The 13,297-nt window shown below is 40.0% G+C and overlaps 1 protein-coding gene and 1 pseudogene across 2 annotated transcripts in view; one reads left to right on the forward strand and one right to left on the reverse strand.

The window, feature by feature from the left end:
• The window catches only part of SUMF1 (sulfatase modifying factor 1), a 124,447-nt gene that overhangs the window by 56,731 nt on the left and 54,419 nt on the right, over positions 1–13,297 (reverse strand). The gene's annotated exons all lie outside the window — the stretch shown is intronic.
• On the forward strand, positions 8,879–9,647 carry LOC121496289 (annotated as a pseudogene).

Here is a 13,297-nt window from a genome sequence, read left to right on the forward strand (position 1 = left end):
TCCCACAGGATGAGCCATGGCAAGAGGCATCACCAGAGAGCCACCATACAGGCAAAGAAGGCAGGAAAGCCAGTCTGTGCTCTGTCACCTTATTCTTGGCCTGAGTGTCCTCACTTATGAAATGCAGGTTTTGCACTAGAAGCCCTACGAAGTCCTTTCTTCTCCACTATTCAACACAGCCTGGTCGATATATCCCCAGACCCTTCCACCTTAAAGTTTCTCCATCCCAAATCACTTTACTTCCTCCAGGGATCCTTTCTACTAATTCTTGCCAAGATGAGAGGTAAGCAACACAAGCATCTTTCAGGTGCCTTGAGCAAGAACTTGAGCTTTTTTTTTTTTTTAATTGTAGTGAAATACACATAACATAAAACATACCATTTCAGTCATCTTTAAGTACAAGTTGATCTTTCAATCAACATGGGCTTGAACTGTACTGAGATCCACTCATATGCAGATTTTTTTCAAAAAAAACACACTGTAGTCCTATAAATGTATTTTCTCTGACTTATTAACATTGCCTTTTCTCTAGTTTATTTTATTGTAAAAATATAGTATACTGGGCAGCCCAGGTGGCTCAGCAGTTTAGTGCCACCTTCAGCCCAGGGCCTGATCCTGGAGACCTAGGGTTGAGTCCCACGTCAGGCTCCCTGCATGGAGCCTGCTTCTCCCTCTGCCTGTGTCTCTGCCTCTCTCTGTGTGTCTCTCATGAATAAATACATAAAATCTTTAAAAAAATATATATATATATATATATATTTAGGGCTTCTAGCGCAAATATATATACTATATATCACACAGAAAATGTGTGTTAATTGGTTATGTTATCAGTAAGGCTTTTGGTCAATAGCAGGCCATCAATAGTTCCCTAATGGAGGACTCAAAAGTTGTATGTGGATATTCGATTAGCTGGGTGGTCAGTGACCCTAACCCTCATGTTGTTTAATAACCCTCATGTTGTTTAAGCGTCAGCTACATACTGTTCAGTGGCATTAGGTACAAACTGTTGTGCAACCATCACTACCACCCAAATCCAGCACTCTTTTCATCTTGCAAAACTGAAACTCAACCCATTAAACACCAAGTCCCCATTATCCCTTGGCAACCATAAGAGCTAAATGCACAACCACCATTCTTTCTGTTTCTATGAATCTGACTGTTCTACGTACCTCATTTAAGCAGACTCGTACAGTATTTATCTTTTTGTCACTGGCATATTTCGCTTAGCAAAATGTCTTCAAGGTTCATCCATGTGATAGCCTATGTCAGAATTTTCTTCCTTTTTATGGCCAAACAATATTTCATTGCTACATGTAAACACATGGTACATGTTTGTACCATATTTTCATTAACCATTCATCCATCAGTGGACACCTGGGTTGGTTCTACCTGTTGGCTATGGCAAATAATGCTGCTATGAAAATGGGTGTACAAATATCTCTTCAAGACTCTGCTTTCAGTTCTTTAGGAAATATATCCAAAAGTGGAACTGCTGGATCATATAATTCTATTTTCACTATTTTGAGGAAACCAATGCTGTTTTCCACAGCAACTCCCAGGAATAGTTGGGAGCTGAGTTCCAATGTCTCCACCTCCTTATCATCACTTATTATTTTCTGTTTTTTAAATAGTAGCCATCCTGATAGGTGTGAGGTGGCCAAGGCCTCAACTATTAGAGCCACTCAATCCAACTTCCTGGCAGAAAGGAGAGAAAGTGAGAGAAAGAGGAAAGAGCAGCAAGGTACTAAGAAAATGGTTTATACTCTGACCTATCAATGGTGGGTATTTATGAGCTGCTGAGAGGCATGGACTACAATAATTATGAAAATAAACGGCAGATTTTAACACCATTGTTAAAGACCATGAAATATCTAGGATGGAAACCAGTCAATGTAAATATGGAAGCAGCAACTATTAAGAGAAAGTAAGTAGCCCACTGAAACTCTGCAACAAAGAACTAACTTTTTCATCATCTGCTATATGGAATATGCAGCTGTTTTTTTTAATTTCAGAAGGCATAATATGCTAATAGGACATTCATGGTCTATCTAATGGCTTAGTTCTAAAGTACACCTCATCCTAAACAATGCACAGTATCATCCTAAAGGAAGGTAACTTCTGGGTGAACTACCTCAACCACCAACATCACAGGGTACAGATTATATCTGCTGAAAGGCTGGCTCCAGACCCAATTAACTTTCATCTCTCATAATGATCGTATAAAACTGTTCAGTCCTACTTGCAAAGTCAGATACAGCTCTAAGCACTGCTTGAAGTGAGAAAAATAAAGTGTAGCCTTCCTAAAGATTTCATTTATCACATTTTCTTACTCTCACAACCTTCTGTGTTCATCAATGACAACTCATTACTAAGTTATGAAGAGAGTATAAGCAATTATCTTTGCCAAATGGTATTTATAGATAAACATTATTTTCAAAGAATACTTAAAGACTTCCACAATTTTATTTTCAACCTTTAGAAAATGGACAAGTGGTAAGAGCCCAATTCCATACATTCTGTTGCTTCATTAGAAGTAATGTGTGTTTCCTTTAGTGGGTAGAAACTAGAGACTGTCCACAGAAAGAAGTGTTATTTTTTTTAATTTTTTTAATTTTTATTTATTTATGATAGTCACAGAGAGATAGAGAGAGAGGCAGAGACACAGGCAGAGGGAGAAGCAGGCTCCATGCACTGGGAGCCCGACGTGGGATTCGATCCCGGGTCTCCAGGATCGCGCCCCGGGCCAAAGGCAGGCGCCAAACCACTGCGCCACCCAGGGATCCCAAGAAGTGTTATTTATAACTGCACACTACCAGATGGCTTACCTCCTTATCACTTCCCTATAAAGGTCCAGAACAAATGTCTTCCATGGATTTGACTTCAGAGTGAGGTATCAGTTCACAGTTTGCTAACTTGCTGTATTTAACTTGTCATTACACATGAAACATAGTGGTCATAATTAGATTCATCAAATACTTAATGCATATCAGCCACTACATTAAAATTTTTCTTTGCATTATCTTACTAAAACCTCTCAGTAACTACACCAATGAAGAAGCGGAGTGAGAGTTTAAGTGACTTAATGTAGCAGGCTAAAGCTAGGAAACAAGGTCCAACTCCAAAAATGCATGCTTTTTAACATATTATATTTCTTCCATACATACAATTAAGTACATATGCATGTATATGTAATTAAATGAGTTTGCTTGATTCCTTAAATCTGTAAGCTCCATGAGGGCAAGGGAATTGTGTCTGTTGGATTCCGAGAACCCAGCACATGAGTCTGGCATTGAGTGGACTGCCAATAAATTTTCCTGAATGAATAAAAGTATATACATATATAGAAATCACACATGTGGATATGTATATGCCTATATTATAAATGTGTCTACATATCCACATGAAAAAAAAATCCCAGAATAACCTGGCAAAAAAAAGATGATTTAACTGTTCTATTTTTCTCTTCTCAATAACATGGTTTTATTTCCAGATCCTTAGGGAAAGAACAAATGAGTCACACTATGGCATAGGGAGTCATGAAAGGTAAGGCTATAGAAATGGAAAATGACACTATATTACTTTTACAATTAATTAACAAGTCAAATGTTAGGTACAAAAGCTTATCTGCCAACTCAATAATTTTTAAAAATAATTTAGTGGAAATAACAGATTAGGAAGATAAGGATAAGAAGCTGATTTAAAATCTCAAGATAGAAGGAATGAGAGGCATAAGTCCCTGCCTCTCCCTTGCTTTTGGAAGAAGCCACTGCATGACACAGCAATTCACATCTCCTAAATTATCTTCCATATTTATAACACTTCCTGAAATTCCTGACTTAAAGTAGGCAATTTGTGATAAAATACTACAAGGAAGTAAGTAGCCTTTCGTGTTTTGTTTTTCAAATAACATCTGGAGCCTGGTAAACCTTGTACAAGTCTCAAGATCAGAAGACCTAGGATTTAATCTTGACTCTGAACATCAAATTCAAAATCTGGGACAAAGTCAACACCTCCCTCTACTCCAAGAATTATCATAAGAAATGAGTCTAAGACCACATGCTTCCTTTTGCACAAGCAGGAATATTTTGAGGGTATGAAAAATACAGGGAGAGAGACTGTGAGAAAAAGCACTGTGAGGTTTTCAGGGGGAGGGAAGCCCTATAAATGTAAAGAATAAGCACTTTGACTTGACTCCTCACAAAACCTCTGGGCAGCCTACGGTAAAAGCAGATGATCACACCTGGATGCTGAGTCTGAGGCCTATCTCTTCTTTTGGAACCCAAAACACACTTTACACTAATAATCTAGAAAGTTAATATGGGAAAGGGCTTGGGTGATTGTCTTCAAGTTGATGACCTCACTCTTTTTCCTAAACAAGTGGGAACAATTCCACCTCTTATTGAGAAGTGCCATGGGAAATTGGTTTATGGACTGCTGTGTATAAAAACTATAAAGATGAGAATTATTCTGTGTGCTGGGAAATACACATATGTTAAGTTAGCTTTTGTTGATTGCCAAGCATGATGAGATAGAGACCCTGACTGAAAATGTTAAGCAAAAGTTAGGGGATAAGATACTGGGGAGAATATTGGGAGATGCATTATAAGACCACGAAGAAAACTGTCCAGGGGAGCCTAAGTATGCAGAAGACGGGATGGGAAGCCCATAGAGTGGAAGACAGGACACCATGCCTGGTTGAGAGGGTCTGGTCCTGGAGGCAGTGTCTAAGCTTCTGGCTGTCAATTCGTACCTTAGAGCACACCAAAATAGGCTGAAACCTCTGCAAATGACCCATTATGTAGACCTACTTCCACCTAGAATTTTGTGAGTACCCCTCTGACCAGAAAAGCTGCTCAGACCTGGTCTTTCAGCTTTGGACCCAAATAAATAAGGAAGCCTCTGCAAATCCTACTATACACGTCTCTTCTTGGCCCTTTCCAGATAAACAGAGGCGCCTGGAAAGAATAAACAACTTTTGAGAGGAAGCCAGAAACCTGGGCTTTGGTTCTGACGTCCCAAACATTAGTGGAGCAAAAACATCCTATTGCCATAGAAGTAAGGGATCATAATTGGGGATTTTGAAATTCAAACTCTCTGTAGGCAAGGGCTATGATGTATATGCCTTCCCCTAGCACATAGCACGTGTTCATTCAATGTTTATTAAATAAAGGAAAGAAAAAAGAATTCAATCTGGTCCAATGGAAAACAAGAGGAAATGCTGGGAAAGGATTTTTAAAAAGGAAATGTTCCAACTGAGAGGTACCTGGAAAACAATAAGTGGCTCTAGAGTAATGACTATGTGGTGGGCGAAGTGCTAACTGCTCTAATCTCTTTTTAATCCTCAGAAAAACCCAATGTCCTAAAATGTGGTTATTACTTTCATTTTGTAGATGAGGAAACAGAGTCCAAAGATGTCGTCTTCCCACAAAGCCACCATGCCATCAAGTAGGATGTGAACCTAGGGCTGATCATTTTTAAACCAGTCCTCTTAACCACATTACTGCCAGCTGCTCCATCCATCATTGCCTACACTCTAAGCCAGCACCAGATGCTGGAGCAGTGGCCCAAATTTATTGTGCCCTAGGAATCACTTGATACATCCCTAGCAAAATGTATAGATGAAGCAATAAGCCAGACAAGGGCAGGATGACTCACCTAAGGCCCCATGACATTTTCAAGTTAAACCTCAGATGGAAACCCAGGCTATCGACCTCTGCTTTCATCATCAACAATGGTTCTGCTATTCAGTGCAGCAGGAAGAACCTGACTGAGATGGCAAATAATCACATTAGCAAACTCTTCCCTCTTTCATTTAACACCTCTGTTATAACCCCAATCCATTATGTTGACCTTCTGCCTTCCCAATCTTAGAGCCCATGGCTTTCCCCTCCCAGGAGGGTCATACACTGTGAAAAAGATAGCTCATAAAAGCCCTTTTACCGAGCATACCAAGCTAAGAAAGACAATTTACAAGTCACTCTCCAAGGCCCCTAACTGGTTATCTAATAGGAATCCTTTAAATGGCTCTCAAGCTCCCATAAGGATGGGAAAAATATACGTTAGCAAAACTAAAAAAAAACAAGCATACACAAACACAGGCACACACATATGCACACACACACACACACACACACACACACACACACACCTCACTATTTTTACCTTCACTCTGAGCATGGAGAAGGGTGAGTGCAGGGCATCTGCGGCTCAGGGTACCAGTGGGGGGTACTTACTTCAAGGAAACGAAAGCAATGAAAGAGAAGAGACAAAATCCCTTCTCTGCTTACTGTGACTTCCTCAAAGGGCTGCACACTGTCTTTCCTATGTTTGGATGTCAAGGACGTAGCAAAGTGACTTCACCAACCACTGCCATCCATGCAAAATGGCACCTCCTCAGCGATGCCCTCACAGCTCCCACCAGCAGAGAATGGAGGCTTCCACTTCTAGCACATCAGCAACAATTCTTACCATAGGGCCTGCTGATTTATCTGATCACTACCCATCCTAAAGGCTTCTTAACCACCAGGCCTGTCTCAAGTATCTTTATATTCCCAAGATAGCCCCAGAACACAGTAAGTGCTCACTAAATGTGGACTGAGCCCCCCTTCACAGTGTACCAATGACAAAAGCACAGCCAAATCCATCTGCTGGAAGGGAAAGCTACTACCTTAAATGACAGTGCTGACAGTCACAATGATCTCCACAGCCTGTCTCTCAAGGTGGAAACCCATGGAAACCCATGGAAAAATGAGAGACTCTGCACTAAGTATCAAAATGCAGCTGTAGACATAGAAAAAAAATTCAAAAAAGTTTCCCTTCAAACTACTTTAAAGAAACTTACATAAAAAAATAGCTGTATGGCAACAATATCTGAAGAGACATAGCCTAAAATCTATATATATATAGGGGGGAGAGGGGAAGTTTTATTTGGCTACAAGCTTACTAGTGGGCCAACAGTGAGGTGCTGCTCTTCCTGTTGCTGCCACACTGCTCATAATAAAAGTAGGAGGACTCTCAATGACACTGCTCTAGTACTAATAATGATTGAAACCGAAGCTGCCACATACTTGCTATTGCAAATATCGCGCTGGGTGACACAAACATTCTCACCCTCCCTCACAAGTCTCTAAAGTAACAATCATCCCCACTTAAGAAAGAAGCAAACTGAGTCCCAGAGTAGTTAAGGGACTTGCCCAGCGTCTTACAAATGGTTAGCCAGAACCAAACCAACAAAATTCAAATCCAGTTCTATTGGATTCCACTGGCTCACCTCTTAACTACTGACACAATTTGAGATCTGATGAGAATGATGAAAAAGGATAACCGCAGTATTATTAGCATGGGTCAAGGAACATCTAGAATACTGAGTATGATTATGGTTGCTCATTGAGAAAAAGGGACTTCCCTCCTCCCCCACCCCCAGTCATGTTATTTAGAGGAATGTAACCGGGGTTGCCTTGGATTGGAAACCAAGTAATTCAAGGTGCACTGGAAGGTTGGGGATACTTATCTAGAAAGAGAAAGATGAAGGGGCACAGGCTGTGACTATCTTCAGGTATCTGGAAAGCTTTCACGTACAAGACAGAGAGAAGAAGTGTTCTGTGTTCTCACTAAGTGCAGAATGAGATGAAGCTTCAGGAGAGATTTGGTTGGCCAGAGAACCTCCCTACAATGAGATCATCTGATAACAACGACCCAGCTGCAGGACCATAGCTGTCAGGGTATCAAAGAAGGGATTTCTGCAGAGGTAGAGGCTGGAGATTTTCACTTCCCACCTTTAAGATCCACTGATCCTCCAAACTGAGAGAGGAGGCCATTTGAATGTCCTACTCTATTTGCTCAGGAAGAGTCAATAGTAACATGAGGCTGTAAAGGTAATTTTATTGTAAAGTAGAAACAAACAGCATTTTTACGATCTTTGAAACAGCAACTAGAATTAGCATTCACTCTTTTCAAGCAAAAAGCAAGTGTTTAGATAATGTGTTTGAAGAAAATGTGTTTATGGGATCTAAACATCTCAACCATATACATTCAAGCTTGTTTCTATTTCTCAGTGGTTTAGTTGCTGTCGTTGGATGATCAACCTTGCTCAAGAACCACGAAGAAAAGTGGCAGTGGATAAACATTAGCTTTTCCTCCAGAATGATTTCCACCTTCCACTTGGAAGAAAAAGATAAAATTATTTTCCAAACACAGTCCTGAGATAGTGATATTTTGATCACCCTGCTTTCCTCTTGGCACATACTAAATACAATGTAAACCATAGGGCAGCCCGGGTGGCTCAGCGGTTTAGCGCCGCCTTCAGCCCAGGGCCTGATCCTGGAGACCTGGGATCGAGTCCCACATCAGGCTCTCTGCATGGAGCCTGCTTCTCCCTCTGCCTGTGTCTCCGCCTCTGTCTGTCTGTCTGTCTCTCTCTCTCTCTCTCTCTCTCTCTGTGTCTCCCATGAATAAATAAATAAAATGTTTAAAAAAACAAACAATGTAAACCATATTAATTTATCATGAAGTTTAACTCAACTTCATTAACACTTTAATGCTTTTTTCATTTTTAACACTAGGTTATTTTTCTTTCAAATTGATTTACTCATGCCCCTGAAACATCCTCATTAAAAATATGTGAATGAGGTCCTTAGAGCAGGTACAAATCCTCCATCAGGTCTTCCTAGTACAACCTAGCTACTTGATGACTGCTTGCTGCATTAATTAAACTGTTGTTGGGGCAGTCACTGGGTCTTGCAGACTCAACTAAGAACAATGATGTGCTATTTACCGAGTTTTCCCAGGCTGGCTGAAACAAGGACAGTCACACGCCATTGGCAGAGAACAACTAGGAGACAGGCTAAAGCAGGAGTCTAACATTTTTGCTACACAATATTTATTCATTCATGCAGTGGCAAGAGGCCAGAAGAAGGATCAGTGGAAAAAGGAACAATCAAGTGTGGAGTTTCGAGGATGGACAAAAGTAATTTAAGTCCAAGTTCCAAGGGCAATCATCCAATGGAAAAGAAGTATTTGAGCAGGACTGACAAATTTGGAACCTGCCAGAACACTCTACATACGGATCTCAGGTCAGAGGGAAGGAATGTGCCGTGTGTGATGGCCAAGGGCTCAGAATGTCATTCAAAACAAGTAGAGTAGAAACTGCAGACAAGACTTACAGCCTCCCGGCCGTAGGAGGAAGATGGCGATAGACTCGCGCGTTACCCAGGAGGAAATTAAGAAGGAGCCGGAGAAAGCAATCGGGAGAAAACGTGCCCGCTGCTGCTGCTGCTTCGTGTTTTCACCACCAATAACGGCCGCCACCACCGAATGGACGAGTTTTCCCACGGAAACGTGCTGTCCAGCGAGCTCCATATCTACACTTGGATAGATGCAACATTGAAAGAACTGACTATTTAGTAAAAGAAGTCTACCCAGAAGCTAGAAAGAAGGGCACACACTTCAATTTTGCAATTGTTTTTCCAGATCCTAAAAGGCCTGGCTATCGAGTAAAGGAGATTGGCAGCACCATGTCTGGGATGAAGGGGACTGATGACTCCATGACCCTGCAGTCACAGAAGTTCCAAATAGGAGACTATCTGGACATAGCAATCACACCTCCAAATCAGGCACCACCTCCTTCAGGGTGCATGAGACCATATTAAGTTTTATTTACTATTTCTTGAATTATTTTTCAGTCAGTTATGTAAAATAAATTCTTTTTCTTTTTTCCTTTCCTCAAAAAAAAAAAAAAAAAAAAAAGACTTACAGCCTCCCTGGTCAATTCCATACCATGACAAAGCAGTTTTGCAAAACAGAACACAATTCCAAAAATCTCCAGAGCTATATGATCTAATTGAACAATGAAATTCCATGCTGAAAAAAAAAAACAAAACAAACTCAATCTCTGGCTAATAGAATCTGGCAAGCAGCCAGTTATTCATTCAAAGAAGGATTACTTTTTGGAAAACTTTATTCCCACCAGACTTGAATGAACTATGAAGAACTAACAAGTTTTTCATTGTAAGGATGACTATGTGGTATGCCAACATTAGGTAAGGATAGGAGGAATATCAAACACTCATTATAAAGATTACTTTCTTCTCCTCTGTTTCCCAAAGCCAACATTCCTCATCAACTGGGCTTCACAGAACCATATAATAGAGAAATTAGGTAACCAAAACATAATTTAAATAAAAATAGTAAACAACAATAATTTGAAGGTGTAAAATATTTTCACATGCAACATCATCAAATTTGATTTCACAAATATAATTATTACCAATTTGTAGATAAGGAAAGTTGAGCTATTCCACGTTTAGAGATTCCTTCAATATTAAGTGGCAGAGATATAATCTGAGTTACTTTGACTAAATCAAAGACCGGAACTGTTTCCCTCAGAAAAAAAAAAAAAAAAAAAGCTGCCCAAATGAAACTATATACCTGGAAGTTAGAGTGGGAAACATATTATAGATCACACCATCCTTTGCCACCACCAGTGAGCAAATCAGTGTGGCATGTGGGTAGTATGGAATGAGTATGTGGGTGTTGGAAGTTAGAGTGCTATAGAAGCTCTACGCAATCTTTTACGGAAAGCAGTATATATTGCCACAGATTAATAGGGGCTTTGGAGTGAAGTAACTGAAAAGGAAAATATAATGACCTTTTTCTTAAAAAAAAAAAAAAAAGCTTAGTTAAAAGAAATAGTAGCAGCAGCAATGGCCACATTCTGGATTCTATCTATGTGGAAAGAGGTGATGCCATCTTAAGCAGCTCCAGAAGACACACACATGCATGTGTATATCTTCCCTATAACCTTCTTCCAGCTAAGATTAAATCAACCTTCACTTCATATGGTCAAATACCTCAGCCTCTCTCGGGACTGTGTGTACAAAGCACACAGGATGTTTCTACCACCTGCTTTGGCCATAAATGACTGTCCAATAAAATAAGCACTAATGATTAACTTTTGCTCCCTGGAAGCCAACTAAGAAAAAGATATTCCCTGACTAGCCTTTGCATACAGAGGACTGGCTTTTCTTAAGTTTCCTAAAGAAGCTTTAAAATGACTTGCCATTATGGGTTAGGCTTGGGGCTAACATATACGCATGACACTGAAGAGGTCAGTTCCTGAGTTGAAATGCTTACTAATCACATGGATATTCTGGTTCAAAACTCTCCCTGAAAATGTCTGTTCCCAACTTTGCTTTTGAAACAACTGAAATATGAATAGTGGTCAAACTCCTTCAACTCTTGGTATCTGGCACTGGCTTTGTTATAGGACCAACTATTATGCGACACATTTTCTGCCAGGCACTGGAGATACACAGGCCAGTACGGAAAGAAGGCAAGTAAATTAAGACCTCCATGATAAATAGGAGTTTTAACCAAAACCAGATGAGAACTACTATAGCTGTGAGGAAGTGCAAGGCTCAAATTACAGAGCAAAGGCAAGCCCAGAGGTGAGTCTTTCCACTCTAACTTAGTCTCACCTAGAGGTCTGTTGATTCACAAAGGCTGAGAAACTAAGCAGAACTTTCAACAGACTTACAGCCTAAGGAAACAAATGGATTTCAGGGCCCTTTGAGGAATAAGAGCCATAGTAAAACCCCTGACTTTTGGTTGGCATCCTGATTATATTCAGACTAGCTCTCACAGGAACCTAAGCTCAGCTTCAAGATGTCTCAATTCCTGATTGGAAAAAGCTCATCTGAAATAGAAGTTTCCAGAGGCAAAGGTAAATCCTCTCTAGAGAAAGATCACACTATCCAGATCTCAATAATATCTACAATCTTTTGCATACCCTGTCTTGTACTCATTCAAAAATAATCAGTCATGTGAGAAAACATGATGTGAGCAAAAACCAAGAACAACAGAGGCAGGTCAATGGGGTAGTCAGATACCAGAGTTGTCAGATGCAGACTTTAACATACGATGACAAAAAAAAAAAAAAAAAAAAAAAACAACCACAGTGAGATAGCCCATATACATTGACTAGAAGAGCTTAAATTAAAAATGTTTAACAATGTCCAATGTTAACTCAGAGAAAAGTTTCCATTCTTTTTCTCTGGTTAGAAGAAATATAGTAAACTGTTTATATGTTAAATCTAAATGGTAGGTATCTATTATACTATTTTCTGTACTTCCCTGAGTTTTTGTTAAATTTTATAATTCAATGTTTAAAGAAGAAGTAGAAGGAGTGGCTGAAAGAGATCAGTAAGAATTAAGTTATTTTACCCTTCAGAAGTTGTGTGCAAGAGTCTGTACCTTCCTCTTTAGACAAGCAGCCATGGAAGGGGTTTCAAATGGAGGAGTGATCGCATCAGACTTGATTTCTAGAGAGGTCATTGTGGCTGCAGAGGGCAGAGGGAGGGAAGGCAGAGCCCAGCTAGGAGCCTGGAGGTGTCCCTTGAATGTAAGATGCCAGTGGCACTGGCAATGAAGGAAGTTGTAGAGATTTGAGTGACGGAGTCTGAGTTTTCTAGGAAGTTGGGACTTAGTTCTCTAGGCAGATGAATTTTATCCCAGTCAAATCAGGAAGCAAACGAGGCTATAGTGTGACACAGAGAAATCTAAAATGGGAACAATTTATAAAGCAAGGACAACAACTAAGATAGAGCCTGGGACTGGTGAAAATAAGAAAAATGTGAATTTTTCTGTAAATCCTTAGAAGAGACACAAGCAGTTCTAAGACGGAAAGCTAATAAGCACTCAGCTCGACAACAGATGGTCAGATAGATACATTCACAACTTGCCAGAATTCTGAAGCCTTGTGTACCCCCTTCCAAACATGCAGATGCTTTTATCTGAGGGGGAAAAAATTCTATTTCTGATTCTGAAAGCAAATGCCAAGTCACATCTTGCCAGTAGAGAATGGTGTCTCCCGACCACAAACCAACCAAGAACTTCACAACCTTATTCTCATTTTGGAGAGAAAAGTTGTTTCTGACCACTACTTCCACCAGCCCTGCCAGAAAGTACAAGGGAAATGAGGGGGGATGACAGTTTCTGGAGAACTCAGCTCTTTCATCTGCACCCAAGAAAGTAGGTTTTTGTCTCCAGATTATTCATGAGCAGCCCACGTGTTATTCTGTGAAGAAAAATCAAGCTTATCAAACAAATTTATCCTCATATTCTGAAAAATGGCCTGAGGCACAGGGCCTGACAATTTCTTCAATTACTCAAGCTGCTTAACTCTTAATGGAGAAGAGATCGAAGAATTAATTTTATCATGATTCTTTGTGCCTTTTCTAAAGGGTAAAGTTTAAAATTGAGCATATTAAGTTCCCAGTCTAGATAGTTTGGGTATAAATAT

The sequence above is a fragment of the Vulpes lagopus genome, chromosome 7, assembly GCF_018345385.1.
Source record: "Vulpes lagopus strain Blue_001 chromosome 7, ASM1834538v1, whole genome shotgun sequence".
Taxonomy (NCBI): domain Eukaryota; kingdom Metazoa; phylum Chordata; class Mammalia; order Carnivora; family Canidae; genus Vulpes; species Vulpes lagopus.